The following is an 18,597-nucleotide window of genomic DNA, read 5'->3' as shown; positions in this document are numbered from 1 at the left end:
ACTTGCAATACTTGCAAAGTAGATATTTCATTTAAGGGAGGAAACACTATGAATATGCAAAAGCATTTGCTCACAAAACACGTGATAACCTTAAATGAATGTCGTGTTTTTAATTCCGCTCCGGACTCGTGAATCTCAACCCAGCAGCAGTGGTAACGTTTGCACGTCCTCTCCCGTTAATGCAGCAGGTAAATAATCAACTAACAGTGCATATTATGTTAGCGCGATCTGCCTTATTACAAAACCTGCCATTATTGTGCATTTAGGTGACCATGATGAGAGAGACAGACAGAGTCTGGATGGCTCAGATGCTGGCAGTTTTCGCTGCAGTCTACCGGTAGCGTCTCCTTTCAGGCCAGAATGTCACCGAGCAGTGACTTAGTTTGTGGTAAAAGGCATTTGCCACACCAGATGCCCCCGATTTTCGGTAAGTGAATGTGTTTAATTGTAGGCAGGGAGATTACTGGATATTCTTGTGTAATTGCTACAGAATAATTTATGTTATACTTTGTTATTGCTACAGAAGAATATTTATTTTATTATTTTACATTTACAATTTTTTCCCCGGGGACCCTGTGACACCCCATTGAAGAGCCGTAGGCTGTGGATCTCTTAAGATCTCACTGTTGGGTTTGTAAGGCCATGTTACTCCTAAATTTCTATCTTGTTCAAAGAGAAGATATAAAACAAAGTTCTAAGCTAATCGACCTTAGTGTTCTCCTTTTTTAAAAAGAATCGATAAGAGAATCGATAAAGAATCGAATCGTTAAACAGAATCGAAAATGGAATCGGAATCGTGAAAATCTTATCAATACCCATCCCTAATCACAGGGCTCACTAATTGGCGGGCAAGGAGACTTTTGGCGGACTGCAGAAGTGGCTACAGTAGCCTGGGCACATCTCCTCTGAGTAAAATGCCCTTAGTTGTCCTCTTTTACCTGTGCCAACATATCCTGTAATACAATAAAAAAAAAATAAAAATTCAAACATGGAGGAGAATGTGCTACAAGCGTTATGGTTTTCATCCTTACAGATCTCATTACAGACAAAAATCTCATTGTCTGTATATATACCGATACCACAATATAAGATTATACAGTGTTGCATACCTCGGGGGAAGTGTTTGTATTGATCTCCACATTGATGACATGTTAAAGTACTGTTCTCTGTACTTTTCTGAGAACCTTCTCCATGTGCAAACACCTATGGAAAGAAAAAAAAAACAACAACAAAAAAAACATTTACATGCTGCCGGTGAAAAACATGTGACAACAGCAACAATAACTGTACATATAATTTCATAATTTACTGAAGTCCTTATTGTGAAGCCACTTGAAGTGTGCTCGTCTTCTGAAATATTCAGTAGACACAAGGTGTCTGAACATGGAGGACACCAGAGCCAGTTTGAAGATGTCTTCCAATATGTCGATGAGGACACATGCTGGTAACTGTAAAATATAGGTACGGCAACAATAATGAAAATACAAAATTTGTCCACCAAGTTTCAGAAATATGAGGACTGAAATTACATTATATCCGGTAGTGTTTTGATAACTATTACTTCATTCCACTACTGAATAATGCCTCTTTCTGCCCTGATGGAGCTACCTGTGTTAATAGTTACTAATTCAGTAGCATTAACATTATAACATTACATGGCAATAAAGATTACCACCATATATGTAAACCTGGATTTTGATGAATAGTCTCAACATTAACATTCTGTGGTTATATTCTACAAATGGGTTTCTTATTGTTGTCCTCTCTCACCTGTCTGATTAGACTTGGTGAAGGCTTGGAGGAGGTTACTGTTGGTACCCTGAAGACAGGCTGAAGAGTGTTCCCTGGAGGAGAATGCTTCTTCTGTCCAGAAGGCGAATCTCTGTCAATGCCTTAAAAAAGCAATGCCAGTCAGAATGGACTCTAGTTTAGTGATGGTAAATTTGATTCTTTTTACTGAATCGAGTTTTAATGAGTCACTCACCAAAGTGAATCGGGTTTTTTGAGTCATTTGATTCACTGAGTCAGTTGACCAGAGAGTGCAAGAAATGTACATTTTCACTCAAACTTAATTTCTTTTCTCCTTTCATGTAAATCCTACTGCTAAGATGAGTGATTCTAAAAGAAAACAACAATTTTATAAAGCAAAAAAGAGCAAAAAAACATTTATCTTGTTTATTTTTATTTTATTAGTATTTTCCTTAAATGTGTCAAGTATATATTTTCTCATCTAAATGTCCACTGAGCCGTGAGCCAGGGGGCGGTAATGCGCCTTAACATTGGTTGCCAACCAAGAAGAAGAAGCTGTGAGCCCGGAGGGAGGGGGTGAGTGAGTGAGTGATTCGTTCGCTCTATGATTCAGCACAGGAGGGAGGGGGTTAGCGAGTCCTGAGTGACTCGCTGGCTCTATGATTCAGCACAGGAGGGAGGGGGTTAGCGAGTCCTGAGTGACTCGCTGGCTCTATGATTCAGCACAGGAGGGAGGGGGTTAGCGAGTCCTGAGTGACTCGCTGGCTCTACGATTCAGCACAGGAAAGGAGGGGGTGAGTAGCTCAAATGTGCTGTTAGCATGTTAGCAGAGCGATGCTACTGTGAACCGAGGAGCTATTGTCTTGATGTGAGCTTCTACTCAGGGTTTTTTTCTTCCAGTTCAGAGCAGAAATGTTTTTGTTAAGATACTGGATGTTGTGTTTTTCTCCACAATTTTAATTATAAGCTAGATATATTGCTGCTAACAGCAACAGGGATGAGTCAGTGAGTCATTTGGGCTTGTGAATCATGATTCATGAGTCAGTAAAGTGATTCTCGAGTATTGAACGATTCGTTCATGATTCGCGCATCACTACTCTAGTTGTGTACTGCTGCTCCAGAGTCAATAAGGCTGCTACTCTCCCGGCATTTTAGAGAATACACATAACACATAAATCAAATGTTAGCCATTAACAAATAAATTCATGAAGTAGGGATGCAACAATACTTTTTTCAAAACGATATGATACAGATACTTGGATCTGAGTACTTGCCAATACCAAGTACCAATGCTGATACTTCTACCACACAAAAAAATGGAATGAATCGGAAGGCAGGTTTTATTTTCTTCTGTGCTTGTTACAAATAATAATGGTGAATAAGATAAAAAAAAAAAAACATATTAATAGAAATGACCAGAAAATTCAAAATTAGGGCGAAAAATAATTTTTTTTTGAGAAACTTTCCCAAATTTCAAGTATCAGTTCATGGTATTGGTTAACAAAACGATACGGATACGAGTTCATTAGAACAGTATCGGTCCAGATCCCAGTATAGGTGCATCCCTATCATGAAGTAGCCTAAGAACGAGGCTCCCTCCTGAACCTTTAAACCTTAGAACGAGGCTGCTTTTAGATGATCTAGCCAAAGAACACACTTGGCCATTGAACAAGACCAGAACAATTTTTCATTTCTTTAGTGTCAAATTAAATATGACTTGGTAGAGATCATCTCCAAAACCGTCAAGGAGAAGTGAGTCCAGAAAGAGCATCTGTCTCTCAGCTACCAATATAGTCTTATATAGACATGTTATCATCATCCATGAAAAGACGACATGTCAACCTTCGTTATTTTCTATCAGATGAAAAAACAGAGCGAGAAAGACCAAAGCCACTCACACAGAGCAGATAATGGTCAGCTTCACCTGCCTGCCTGCTCCAAGCTGGAAAAAGTAGGATGTCCTTGGACCTAAGGTTTTCCTTCAGGTATTGGTACAAATTGGTAAACATGCACACGAAGGAGTAAAACCAACAAAAAACATACTGGTAAGCAACGCAGCAGGTTGGCTTGCGGATCCTTCCAGGTGGCCATGACGTAGAGGTCAGCAATGTGAAAATCTTTTCCCTAAAGGAAACACACACAAAAACCCAAAATCAATACACAACAACCATTCATGGCTATAACCAAAGAAAAAATGTACCAGCATGACAGATTACGTCTTTGTGCAGCTTCCCCCACAATCTTCAGAAAAGCATTCCCAATCTGAAAGAAATAACAAAAAGCAATAGAATATGGTTTCAGTTACTATTCTTAAAATCTTGCATTACATGATATTTTCTTTGCGGTACATTAGACAAAGTAACCACATATATTTACAGTAGATTCCATGGATTGTTCCAAACCCAGGCTTCAGGCAGTGATTGTCTTCCTACACTAGGAGCTTTCCTGGAGGTCGGTTTTGGTCCAAAACATATTCCACCTAAATGAAAAGAGAATTTCATGTGATTTTGCTTCAGTATAATATAGAAATAATAAAGAAACAGATTAAAAGGGAAACTACAAACTAAGGCTGGCATTATTTCTCATGCTTCAGCAGTTATAAAACCATTAATGACTTTGACTTATTAAGGTTTAACGTGACTGCACAGAAATGCACCTTACCAGACTGGACTGAAGAGGGTCCAAGTCTTTCTGCCACTTTGCTCCTGGACTGGCATACTGATGATCAATCTGCCATTGAGGAGTCCCATATGAGTGGTTTAGGAGAAACTTCCTCTCCGTTGGTGGATCTAATAATATGCAAATATGTGGCATGACATATGTTGTGGAAATTTCTTAACAAAGCCTGCAGACACGATGAGCGGTTAAAAACCCAACACTTTATTTCCCATGCATGAGGAGAGACGTCAGTCAGGGGGCACTGAAAGTAGTCTCTAACAATGAACAGTTCAGGTCCCTTTTATACACAGTCACAGAACAAAAGGCTTTTACAGTTGCAGTTCACACCTTGGCTCTAAGCAGACAGACTCTCCGTCACCTGTGTGAATCTCCCCCACTTTGGGGTCAAGTCTTCCTGTGTGAGCTTCCGTCTCCTGGGAGACATTCACCAGTTTCTCACCGTCTGTCTCCCAGCGTGAATGAGGTGTGAACTAGTGCTGGGCGATATGGAAAAAATATTTATCACGATATGAATTCTTTTATATCACGATAACGATATATATCACGATATACCACCTGACCTGTGGTCATCTGGAAAGTATGCAGTCTGTAAACAGCGAGTGGAGAGGGTGCAGTCTTTGTTTTGAGTTACCGTAAAGCATGTTGCAAATCCGGGTGCACGTAAAGCAGCACCATGTCGCAAAACCACAAGACGGAGTTTCTTTGCAAAAAATATCATTTTTTTATACTTTATTTTCTCTTGCATAAAGTTAAGAGTATGTATAGTGAGAAGACCACACTAATATATTTGCCACAGGCTATTTAACCCTTTAAGACCTACCATAGAACCAAGTCCGCCAGAGCTTATCTTTACATTTTACATGCTGTAGTGCCATTTGTGGGAGCATTTCAAGTTGCTATACATCAATACAACCGTTATAGCCCAAATTTTAATAATGTGTATGCATTAAGTCCATAGTAACTACATAAATTGCAAAAAAGTGCAATAAACTACAAAAAAATTGAAAATCGTTTTTGTTTTGTTTTTTACATATATTTCTAGTTAGAGAAATTTAAGAGGCTTATCCCTCAAAACTGTAAATACAAAAAAGTTGCACAAAATAGTTTCCAACCACGAGAAATTTATTTTGAGTGTCTTCATAGTTTTATTTTTGATTTACACTAATTTTTATATACTACAGGAAAAATGAAAATAAATAAATGCAAATTTGCAAGAACACAGCATGTGCATCAAAATAAACTATTTCCAACAGTGTAATTTGACTTCTAAGCATCCCAGAAACGATACAAAAGCATAAAGTCAAACATGACTTTTAAAAACACCAACATAGGCTTTGAAGCTAAAAAACTACATTTTCCGCGAAAATGACGTCACTTCCGGTTTCGGGCAGGTAATGGAGGACATGCGATAGTTTGTGCTGACTTATATTCCAAGTAGGAAGTGTTATGAACAGCTGATCGGATCGGCAAAGCCTGTTTCTGGAATATTATGTTTTTGTTGCTGCAAGTCTGGAATATTATGTCTTTGTTACTGGAAGTGCTTTTTATGCAATTTTTGCAAAGCTATATGTGGAAGGAAACCGTGACCTAGGGCAAGCTAATGGAATAAGATGTAAGTACAACTCCTACTGTTTCATATGCAAAAAATAAAATTATTGCGCCTACCTTACGTGGTTCCAGTTCTACAAGGATTTAAAAATAGTTAGGGAAAACGGAGTGTGCCTGCTCCGACCGGTTGTAAACGGTTAATGATATATTTTATGTAATAATTTATAAAATTAGGGTTAGAAACGATAGAAACGATAGAAGACAAATGGCACGATAGACACTTTTCTATCGTCCACACGATATATATCGTCATATCGCCCAGCACTAGTGTGAACCAGACATACTAAACTAAGTAACATGAAAGCATTTCATCAAGACAATACATTAAAGAGAGATCCCACAACCCTTACTAAACTAAGTAACATGAAAGCAAGACAATACATTAAAGGACAATACACTAAAGAGAAATCCCACAACAGTTCCCACCCTCTTGATTGCATCTCAATCACTAGTACCAAGGATTTCTCTTCCTAACATTCTGTTAATTACATCAGCAATATTGCACACTCAAAAGGTTTCACAATATGCATCATTCTTGCAGTGTCAGGAAAATAGTTTCACTCATCACACTCATCTTCGCTTTCGCTATCATCATTGTAATTTCGAGCTTGCAACAGGGGAAGGTGCAATTTTCGGGAACTCACATCTCCTTGTGACCTTTACATTGCACAGATCAAAAATGACAGTCTAGGGGGTTGAATACACATAGTGTAGTCGAATGTGTCCATCATGCTAATCAAGCATTTCCTCTCATCTCGTGGGTTGCTCCTTCTGTTGCACGAACCTCCTTGGATGTTGGTATGGTGCCCAGCCGCTGATCTCTCCTGAGGCTCCACCAGAGGGTCACCATCAGCCCACTGAAGAGCATCAGAGCTACCCCAGTGATGAGGTGCTTTCTGGCTTGTCGCATTGTTGCAGGTAGAGGGTAGACTGCCTACTACCTGAATGAAGTGTGGGGATTATTCTGCCCCGTTTGTCTTTTCTAGTTGCTCCTCCGTTCTGGGTGGTTCTCCTCCAAACAGCTTACAGTGGCTGGCGTGGATCCAAGTAACTCGCTCTCCAACCTTTATCGCTGTTTGTGTGGTCAGTAGGACTTGGAATGGGCCCAGCCACCGCTTCGCCTTCCAGTGTCTCCTCCTGAAATCCTTCACTAGCACCCAGTTTCCTGGTTTGAACGGGTGCAGGGGTCCTTCTGCTGGCCTGGGCAGGGCTGCTTTCACTGCTCGGTGTACCTGCGAGAGAGTCCTCGAGAGATTTTGACAGTACACAATCATTTCGCTGTTGCACAACTCTGTGGACATGCCCGTCCATTTGGGGGGTTCTGCCCCCACTCTGGCAGGTCGTCCATACAACACCTCATAAGGGCTGAGGTGTGCTGGAGGTCTGGTTCGTGTGCGCACATACATCAGCACGAGGGGAAGTGCTTTTGGCCATGTGAGGCCAGTTTCTTCACAGCACTTTACCAGTTTGGACTTTAAGGAGCCGTTCATTCTCTCCACAGCACCTCCAGATTGTGGATGATATGCACAGTGTGTTTGCAATTTGAAACCTAGTTGCTTGCTGATCTCCTTCAATGCCTGGTTCACAAAGTGAGTACCATTATCACTTGTGATTTTTCCCGGGATACCCCACCTGGGAATGATTTCTGACAGGAGGGCTTTTGCCACTGCACTGCTGTCTGCACTTTTAGTGGGGAATGCTTCTACCCACTTAGAGAACATGTCCACTACTACTAGACAATACTTCTTCCCCTCGGCTGGTGTCAATTCAATGAAATCCATCATTAGATGGTGGGGGATGTGCTGCAGTGTTTACCTGTACTGGGCGTCCCACATTGTTGGTCGCACAAATGAGACACTTTTTGCAGTGCCTCTCAGCTGCTGTGGAAAACCCTTTGGTGAACCATAGCGATGTTACTGCTTGTAGCATCCCCCCTTTGGACGCATGGTCTAACCCATGTGTCCATTTTAGAAACCAGGGGAAGAAGTGTTTAGGTAGACATGGGCGGCCGTCAGGAGATCGCCAGACAGAGTCGACCAGTGTGCAGCCATGTTTGCGCCAGAGAGTTTTCTCTGGCTGGGAGGCAAATGACTGTACAGCAGGAAGATCAACGAGGTTAGGTGTGGACAGTGGTGCCAAGACAAGTTGGAAAGGTAGGCCTCCTTCGGCTGCTGTTTTGGCTGCTGCATCGGCGGCTGCATTTCCTTGGGAGACAGAATCAGTTTTACCTGTGTGTGCTGCACACTTCACTACAGCAATGCAAGTAGGCAGGAGGATGGCATCCAGCAGCGCTGCTACCTGGTTAGCATTGAGGATGGGCTTCCCATCCGATTTCAGGAACTTTCTGTGCCTCCACAAGGCCCCAAAATCATGCACCACACCGAACGCGTAGCGAGAGTCGATGTAGATGGTGGCCGACTGACTCTCCGCAAGTTTACAGGCTTCTGTGAGCGCCACAAGTTCTGCAGTCTGTGCTGAGAAGTGTCTGGGCAATGAGCCTGAAACGAGAGTGGCATGATCAGAACACACAGCAAAACCCACCCGGTTAGTCCCACGTGAATCACGTGAGGAGGAGCCATCTACATATAACACTATGTCAGAGTTCTCGATGGGAACATCTAACAAGTCAATCCGAGGTGTACAAGTTTCACCCAATACAGCAGTGCAGCTGTGTGGTTCACCATCTTCTCGCGTGGGGAGAAGAGTGGCTGGGTTGAGTGTTGTGCATCGTTTCACTGTGATGTTGGGCATGTCAAGCAGTATGGAAGAGTACCTGAGCCAGCGAGCTGCAGAAAGGTGTGAAGTTTTCTGCTCCAGCAAAATGAGAGAAACTGCATGGGGTACCTGCACTGTCAGAGGAGAGTACCCTACAATGTCACGTGAGGCGAGCACGGCCTTCTCACACGCAGCTACTGCTCGTAGGCATCCAGGCAGTCCTGCAGCTACGGGGTCAAGCTTGGAAGAGTAATAACCCACCGGGCAAAGTGAATCACCATGCTGCTGTAAAAGAACAGAAGACATGAAACCATTCTTTTCATCCACCATTTGTGTATATGGTTTGGATGGGTCTGGAAGCGCTAAAACGGGCGCTGTTTGCAGCAGCTGTTTCAAGGAAGTGAAGGCAGCTTCAGCCTCTGGTGTCCAAGAAATGCGATCATTGGCTGACAGACTTGCACCATGAATGAGCGCAGTAAGTGGAGCCTCCACAGAGGAGTAGTGTGGAATGAAATTGCGGCAGTATGATGTGGTTCCTAGGAATGACATCATCTGTTTTTTGGTGAGGGGTTTTGCAATGGTCATCACAGCTTCCACCCTCTTGGAGGAAATCTGGTGAGAGTTGTAAGAAATCACATGCCCTAAGAATGTGACTTGCTCTTTACAAAACTGTAGTTTTGACTTCCCAGATAGCAAGGAAACATTGAAACAATGTTGAGTCAATATCAGGCGACGTCATTGAAGCAACGTTGAAGTGTGACGTTGACCCAACGTCACTCTTGCACCCATTTTTAATGTTGAAACAACGTCAGGTTTTGATGTTGAATCAATGTTGAAACCTGACATTGATTCGACGTTATATTTTCTAACACTGCTGACATTGAAACAATGTCAGATTCTGATATTGAAACACTGTTGAGATATGGTATTGATTTTCCACCTCTTTCGCACAGTTGCTTTTTATTGAAAAAAAACAAAAAACCAAAAAAGGTCAATAGACATGTATCATTTGCAAAATACTTTATTAAAAGACAAAGTTTCCTATTTACATTTCTATGTTTCACATCACTTTTTATTATTTACTCCGGGATGGGGATGGATGATGTGCTTCCTGCGCGCCACCCGTACGATCTGGAGCATATCTGAGCCATTTCTGGACTGCTTGAGCAAAGACCAACTCAGACATAGAGTTTGCCCCTACCTGCTGCGCCAGGCCATCTAGGACAAAAAATAGACACACACACAAAAAAAGGGAATTAGAGCACATGAATAAGCTCTTGTTAATTGTCTTCAGCAGGGAGAAAGTATGTAAACTCCTAGGCTGATAAACATGAAAGTCACCAGGCGGAAATCAGCAAACTGCCGCATTTGATTCCCAAAGAGCTATAAGCTGAAAATGCGATATGTCTTAGCATGGTGTGCCGTGTATCCTTTAAAAAAAAAAAAGAAAACATGGGTCCTCGGGCTGTACAAAGTGTACAACCCGAGGACAAAACAAGCCGAAGACCAAAGACTCCATCTCCAGATTAACCGGACATGAAAGTCTTGTTATTAAGAAAGACAAAGTAATATAGCAAAAAACAGACATAGGAAATGTGAAATGCACCCAGCACATCAATTGATCCCTTTATTGTTCACTTTAGGCTCATAAAACTACAATAAATGTTAAAACTTACCAAATATGCATCTGCACAGCGCTGTCTCTTTAAATGCCCTTTTTTGCTTTGTCTGGTCCTTGGTATTTTTTCCCCTGCCCAGTTGAGTACAGAGGCCAGCTCCTTTGTAATGGCATAAACCATTACACGGCGGACTCGCACCTCCAGTGTGGTCCAGCAGCACCAATCAACGCAAAGCGTCTCACCTATAGACACATTTTATGAGATGGAATTAGCGTGTCTCATGTCTTAAATGTGTATGCAAGTGCTTGTGTGTTTACTTCATGTAATTGATGATAGAAACATGTCATTTAGTTTTCCCTAAAGCCTGATTTTCAAGTCATACAAAGAATAAACCAAAGTATTGGCAGTGCAATGTATTTCTATTCCCTTTTGTTGGATATTCATTTGTTAGTTCTTGTAACTGCTAAAAGTGTTTACTAGTTTTTGCCTGTCACATATATTTGTTATACCATGTAAACTGTGAAATTCCAAGATTTTCAAACTTGCCTTGTAATAGTGGCCTCACAGAGTCTCTGGAATCTACAGAAAAAAAAAATCACAACAAATATAAACTGGTGTTTTGAAGATAAGAGTACAATGACATTGTGATGCAGCTTTAAAGCTTTTTTAAAAGCATACCATCTATAGGGAAGACATCAGACTCTGCATGCTGGGGAGATCGCAAAGCTGTGTCGGTTTGTGCCGGAGTGGCGAAAGGTGCCGGAAGCTGGGTGGGGCATTATGATGGTTGCTATCAGTGGGCTGGGGGGCAGACTGCGGAGTGATGACGGCTGTTTAGAAAAAGATAATTTTTTAAGTATTTAAGAATACAGACAACTTGTCAAAAAAGTTTCCTTGTGTCAGACACAGATATGTACACAGACACTAGACAGTATTTTATTACCTGGTATTTTCACTCGAGGGGCCTGGGGAAACCGTTTCTTTGTAGGCTGCTCATCCTCTGAGTCCGTATATGTGTACAGGGGATTTGGTCTAAAGAAAAGAAATTAAAAACGGTCTTAAGTAATTGTAAATATGCTTTTGGCATATTGTTTCCTAAAGTTAGTTTGATTTCTAACAACACACACAGGAAACAGAGACGTGCAAGAAGGTACAGTATACAATGAATTTTTGAAGTGCACAAGTGTACACGGCTTTGCATTTTTAAAAAGTTTACAAACTTCCACTTTTTGGACTATATTATGTGGCGATATTGCAGTATGCAAGCACCACAGATATGTATAAAAGACAAGATCATAAATTCTTAACAATCAAAGATATGTTTGTGAATATAAAGGTTTTACTTGTGCTTTCTTTTAAGACTGGTCTGGGTTTCTTCTTCGGACTGAAGGTCAGACGTATCACAGCGTTCACGTGGATATCTCTGAAGACTGCGTTCTGCTTCGTGAAATGTGCCTGGAAATACAAACACAATGTACGGCCAGACATACATTACGTGTGGACAAAAGGTGCAAACGCATAGAAAAATCAGCGTACCAGCGTATTTCAAAAATACGCTGGTACGTAGCCTTATTCATTATTCAAGGCACAAACGGAAAGTCATGTACGCGTGCAACTTAAAGTTCGGTGAGCGTGCAACGTACAGTCACGCATGCTGCGTGAGCATTCAAACTGAGTCTAAAGTTTTCGTGTGCGCATTGAAGCGAGTGCTCTCCAATCATCAAAAGTAACAAAGTCATTGAACACGTTTATACAGTTAACTTTACGTTTATCAATCATATATCACAGATTTAGAATTTTTTGTAGTACTAAGCAACTACAGAGCGAAAGTCTGGGTCAAGCGCCGAGGCGACGGCAAGAACAAAGGAAACCTCGAAGCGTTAAAGCTAGCTTTGTAAGGGAATATAACGAAGAAATTATGAAACAAAAATGTTTTCTTTGTTGATATACTTTGTTCGCAGTGCAATTTATTTGTTGCCGGATTGTAAGAAGTAGACACAATTTAAATAACAGTAAAAAAAAACTCGTTAATGTACAACATTAACAAGTTTTTTTTTTTACTGTTATTCAAATGCAAACATGGAAATACCGAGTAGGAAAAAAAAATCATTCATTCTTACCTTATACTAATCGTGGTGCAGGCCAGTGCAGTGCATGAACTGATGCCTTCTCCGGTCAATTCCGCTGAGAGTAAATTAAATGTCCCGCTCTACTGTAGAAGACAATGAATACCGGGGGAGGGGGGGGGGTGTACCAATGTGAGAGGGGTGCTGCGGAATAGTCCAAGTGATCGCTGCTTTAATTTCCCGGTCAACTATACATAAATTGCACGTAGACACGATTTTTTAAAGCTGGTGAACTAGACCAAGTCATTGATAACAAATGAACAATAAATCTACTTTCTCTGGTACTTTATACCCGATCAGTTGCAATGCAATTTAATGCTCAACTACAAATCGATGGTTTTTGATGGTGACCGGAGCCGAATGATCGTCAACTATAAATAGACGTTTTCTCGACGTTGTTGTTGTCACCTGGTCGACTATAAATAGATCAAATATCAATGACAAAAAAACAATGGTGAATCAACATCGTTACAACGTCTCTATAGTAAGACCGTCGGTTTACCACAGTATTTCAACGTTGTTACAACATTGGCATTTCAACTCCGACCATATACGACGGTTCGGATGAAAAATCAACATAGATTCAATGTCGTCTTGCTATCTGGGTTACTAGCCTTGTGGCCCTTGTGATGCAAATGTGTCAGTAAAGTGAGAGAATCTGCCAGACACTGCTTTTGTGTGGGTGCACACAGTAGCAGATCATCGACATATTGAAGTAACACTGTGCCTTGGGAGAGGATCAAGTCTGACAGGGAGTCTCTTAAGGCGGCATTGTAAATCGTGGGGGACTCACAGTAGCCTTGACACAACCGAGTGAATGTGTAAGCCTTCCCCTGGAACTCAAAAGCAAACCAGAACTGGCTATCTGGGTGAACTGGAACAGAGAAGAATGCATTAGTCAGGTCAGCAACAGTAAACCACATAGCATCAGATGGTATTTGGGACAAAATGGTGTGGGGGTTCGGAACCACGGGGGCTCTGGGGATCACAGCCTTGTTCACAGCTTGTAAGTCCTGCACAAACCGCCACTCAACAGGCTCATTTGGTCCTCTGATTTTCTTCACAGGGAATAGTGGAGTGCGAACCGGAGAGGTGGGGCATGGGATAATTACTCCGGCCTTTAACAGGGATTCAAACACAGGAGTAATTCCCTCTATGGCTTCCTGTTTCAGAGGATATTGTCTTTGGCATGGTCTAAAAGAGGACTTTGGAGTGATTACCACAGGCTCACAATCTTTAATTAGGCCTACATCATAATTAGGCCCACAGGCCGTCAGGCACCTCTGTCAGCAGGGGGTGTGAGGAGTTTAGAGGAGGTGTCGTTTGAAGTAGACAGTGTGAGACAGCTATGTTCACTAGCTCAACTGAGCGGACACAATGGACTGTATATGTCATGGTTTTTCTGTAGGCTTTCATTTCTCGAGAAAACAAAACTGTGGGATCCTCTGTAGGTTCCCAATCGCAAGCGCGGTAGCACCGGTGCATAAATTCTCCCATGTCTTCCCACTGGCAGCTGTGAGCTTTTGCCAGGAGAACATGTGGGACGGATGCATCCATAGTAAACATGTTTCTTTGCTCATCAGTGAGAGAAATCGCAAGCGCAGCAAATGTGGAGCTCCAAAACATACATGTCACAGTTAGTAAATCATTTTCGGTTCTGCACCATCCTTCCTCATAACTGTCATCAGGGCCATGCAGAGAAAAGTGAGATGTGCAACTCAACTCTCCAGGAGCCACAAAACAGACATCTGGAGGCATGCGGTTGCGAGTCGCTTGTATGAATTCTGTAACAAGCGGCCCCTCCTCCAGCTTCCACCCGTAAGCGAAAGCTGGAGTCACGGGGTTATATTTCACCATCATATAATCATAGTCAGATTGTGTGATTGTGATGCCATTATAGCAGGAGATTAAACTTATGTTCAGTTTGCACATCAAATCTCTGGCAAGCAAATTGACAGGGCACAGGTCTGACCACAGAAACTGGTGTGTGAATTTTCTACCCTGTCCATCTACACAACACAGGGGTATGGTGAAATTTTCTCTCTGTATGGTTCCTGATGCGGACACAGAATGAGTGAACTTTTCACCCAGCACGGGCTGGGGTGAGAGAGAATCTGAGCGTAGTACAGAGTGGGTGGCCCCGGAATCTACAAGAAATTCTACTTCCTGGTTACAAACTAACATTTTATACAAGGGCAGTGATTTATAAGGTGCGCTATTTAAATGTACATATGTACCAGCTGGAGACAAAGAAACGTGTTCTACATGCTCAAAAGTGTGGTGTATTAAAGTGTGTGTGTCTGTGTGTAAAACACTTTTTACATCAATGGGTGTGTGTATGTGTGTGTGATTTTCACTTCCCTGTTCTGATGAGGTGGGCAAACCACAGCCTGAAGCGTACTCTGGCGTCCTTTCCCCCCAGTGTCAGTCCGCCTGCACCCATTGCCTGCCCTGCGCTTGGTCATTTTGGTGTTGATGATGTCCGCGTCTGGGATAGCCTCGGTTAGGGCAATTCCGCTTCCAGTGTCCATGCTCGCCACAGAAAAAACAGGCTTCTGGATCCCCTCCCCACTGTTGTCGTTGTGGATCTCGCCGATCACGTCTTGTTCCCTGGCCTCGGCCATGCCAACTGCCTCTGTCATGGGAATCTCCGTGTGAGGTTGTCGCGGCTTTATACAGCGTTAAGGCTGCATTGTGGAGGTCTGTGCTCTGCTTTTCCTCTTTCTTGCTTTTCCTCTCATCAAGATGGTTCTGAGCATGGCGGGCATGGCGTCGCAGTTCCGTTAACCGAGGTTCATCTTCTCCCCCCACATATGAACGCCTCACCTCGGCTGCCACGTCTGGTCTCAGTCCCCGGAAAATATGGCCGCAAAGATGGTGCTCATATGTGGAGGCGGAGGTGCCCGTCATGTCATCTTTGGGTATTCCAGCATTAACTTCAAACACAGTTGTCATGCGATGTATGAAATCGTCCACAGATTCATCCTTTCTTTGCTTGCAAGCCTGAATCTTTGCCATGTCCACCTTGTCCGGGAAAACCTCCTTTAGCTTATCCATTAGGTGTGTTACTGCAGTACAATATTCACGGTTTTCTCCATGCTCATAAGTCAGGTGTCGTATCCTCAGCGTAGGATCAGGCAAGTGAGGCGATATTTTCCTCAGGTCGCATGGTTTCAGCTTGCCTGCCACTGCGCGTCTAATTTCTTGGCCCGTGGGGCGATATTCTTGGCAGAAAATTAGGAGCTGCTCACCGAACTTTGCACCCGACATGAGGGGGTCAGGCAGATGGCTTGTGGCGTCAGCGATGTCTGACTGTGTCCACGGTCTGTGAACTAAAATAGGTCCCTCGGGTCCCGCCACTTCCACCATCGGGAGCTGCAGGCTTTCTCCTTTTGCCTGCCGCTGTCTCTGCGTTTTATGCCCGGTCTGGAAATTTTCGACCTCCTCGCTGCTGTCTGTGTCGTCTGTATCGTCCCGCTCGTCATCAGTGAAAGAATATTCAGGCTGATCCGTGGCAAAAGGCAGGGCGTAATATCCATGGCGGTTGTCCTTACTTCTGTTCTTTCCTCTCACAGCTCTCGTCGCTTCAGCTCGCAGCGCGCTCCGTGTGTGGCTGAGCGCTGTGTCGGATCTGAGTGTCATTTTTTTCGCTGTATCCTGGCGGGGCCGTCGCTCCTCAGTAGCGGGATTGGCGCTTGCATCCTCTGGCTGTGGGGCGCGTGGTGCAGAGCGGGATGGGGAGGGAAAGGAGTCCAGGTCCGCATCGGCTTTCAGGCCCTGCAAAACAGCCTGTACTGGGGAAGCACAAACAGTGCGTGAACAGGGAAATGGTGTTTTGTTCTCCGTGTTATACGGAGGTGGAAGAGGCGCTGAGGCAGATTCTGCGTCAGCCTCCCTTCCACGCACTTCTCTAGGTAATTCTTTCAGAGCTGCTTTGTTTTCTCTTCTTTCTGCTTCCCCTATCCACATTTTCAAACATTCCTTCTCATCGCTTACTCTACGCAGATCTACGGTCCTAACTTTCCCTTTCCCCAATAATTTTGCTTTTTCCTCCCGCAACTGTTCCTCTATTTTCTTTAACTGGTTAACACTCAGCGATCCCTTTTCAGGAAACCCGTTTACTTTTTGCCACTTAACAACATATTTCATGCACCCAATTCCCCATTTCTTAACCATACAGTCAAATATTGAGTTTTGTCCCCAGCCTCCCTGTGGAACGTCTGCCGCTTTGCTGGATCTAGATCCCATATTTACATTCAGAGCGTCCTCTGCAATGGCCTTCTTCCCTTACCGGCAGAAAAGTGCTAAAATACCGTCACTCCACGTAGGAATGATTTCCCAACAGTGTACTCGAAACGCCGTCCCTGTGGTGTACTTGGACCGAACACAGGCCTGGGCCGGCTTCTCCCCAACTGCGTGCTCGAGCCACTGTCCTTGTGATGGGCCGTTCCCAACACAAGCCTGAGGTCTCAAACCACCAGGATTTTTCCCGACGGTGGATTTTAATTACCGTCCCTGTGCTGGACAAAACAAAACCCGAACACAGGCCTGGGGTCTCAAACCACCAGGATTTTCCCTCCGGAGACTTGAACTCCGGAGTCGGCAGGCGTTCCCCTTGGCTAGACACAAAACTCTCTCGTGACTTGTATAAATGGTAGATACAGCTCACCGTTATGCAGGAGTTTCCCCTCGATTCGTCAAGGTGATCTCGGTGATCGCTGAAACACAGGCTCTGCAACTCTGCCTTTCTCTTTGCTTTAAACAGCTGGCAGGACTGAAGCGTTTTTCTACCTCGGGGTGATCAGCCGTCCCGGAGCCGTCCTTCAGCGAGAACACTGGATCACCCTGCTTGCAGCGCCAAACTGTTGTGGAAATTTCTTAACAAAGCCTGCAGACACGATGAGCAGTTAAAAACCCAACACTTTATTTCCCATGCATGAGGAGAGACGTCAGTCAGGGGGCACTGAAAGTAGTCTCTAACAATGAACAGTTCAGGTCCCTTTTATACACAGTCACAGAACAAAAGGCTTTTACAGTTGCAGTTCACACCTTGGCTCTAAGCAGACAGACTCTCCGTCACCTGTGTGAATCTCCCCCACTTTGGGGTCAAGTCTTCCTGTGTGAGCTTCCGTCTCCTGGGAGACATTCACCAGTTTCTCACCGTCTGTCTCCCAGCGTGAATGAGGTGTGAACCAGACATACTAAACTAAGTAACATGAAAGCATTTCATCAAGACAATACATTAAAGAGAGATCCCACAACCCTTACTAAACTAAGTAACATGAAAGCAAGACAATACATTAAAGGACAATACACTAAAGAGAAATCCCACAACACATACAAACTTTAATACATTTTTAACATTAAATCAAAATGTAATTTTGAGTACTTATTACATCTCATACTCTTACTTTTTGATCTGTGGTATTTCCTCAGCCTGGACATGTTTACCTTCTGGCAAGTTGCTCCCTTCACAATACTGGCCACCCCACTTGGCGTGACGCTGGCCACAGTGTACGGTCCTTGGTGCTGGCTGAATAATGTATCTCCAGTTTGTCTCCTTTTTGTATCACCTGACAAAAGAACATCATCACCTGCTTGACCAACACACTGTCTTACATTTTCCCTTTTTGCCTCAACAAATCTCCTTTCCCTGTCACTCAGCCTTCTTTAATTGTACAGACTGTTTCAATCAGAACCATCATCTCCTCAACTCTTGTGTTGATGTCCTCTTCTGGGTTTGCAACCTCAAAGTAATCATCCATGGGACAGGTGTTCATCACAGCAGGAAGACGTGGATGTCGGTGGAAGAGCAGGAAATAGGGACTGTGACGGGTGAAGTGCTGATCACACAAAATCTGTCCATTATTTCATTTTCTCTTGCACTTGTCAATAACTTTTTTTTAAATTAAGTTTAAAAACACATTCTTAAAACGATGCTACACTGTAAAGTATCTTAAAAGTAATACAAAATGTCAAAACAGGAATGCAGTGTTGATGGCATACACCACAGCAGCAAGGTGAACGTCCCAGTCATCGTGGTTCTGGTTGACGTACTTTCTGAGAGTACACTTAACGCTCTGGTTGGTCCTCTCATCCTT

At 43.2% G+C, this 18,597-nt stretch overlaps 1 long non-coding RNA gene across 2 annotated transcripts; it reads right to left on the bottom strand.

Annotated features, from left to right (window-relative positions):
• Nucleotides 1-10,914: 10,914 nt before the first annotated feature.
• On the bottom strand, nucleotides 10,915-12,666 carry LOC135932405 (uncharacterized). 2 transcript variants are annotated; one of them, XR_010573515.1, is made up of 5 exons: nucleotides 12,491-12,666; nucleotides 11,714-11,825; nucleotides 11,314-11,402; nucleotides 11,049-11,200; nucleotides 10,915-10,949 (listed from the first exon to the last, which is right to left on the bottom strand). It is a non-coding gene; the product is annotated as an uncharacterized LOC135932405 (long non-coding RNA). The 2 variants fall into 2 exon arrangements; XR_010573508.1 differs by lacking the exon at nucleotides 12,491-12,666 and having other exon boundaries at nucleotides 11,714-11,929.
• Between the last annotated feature and the right edge of the window lie 5,931 nt (nucleotides 12,667-18,597).

The sequence above is a fragment of the Pelmatolapia mariae genome, linkage group LG22 (genome assembly GCF_036321145.2).
Source record: "Pelmatolapia mariae isolate MD_Pm_ZW linkage group LG22, Pm_UMD_F_2, whole genome shotgun sequence".
In the NCBI taxonomy this organism is placed as follows: domain Eukaryota; kingdom Metazoa; phylum Chordata; class Actinopteri; order Cichliformes; family Cichlidae; genus Pelmatolapia; species Pelmatolapia mariae.
This window is presented reverse-complemented; position numbering and strand designations above follow the sequence as displayed.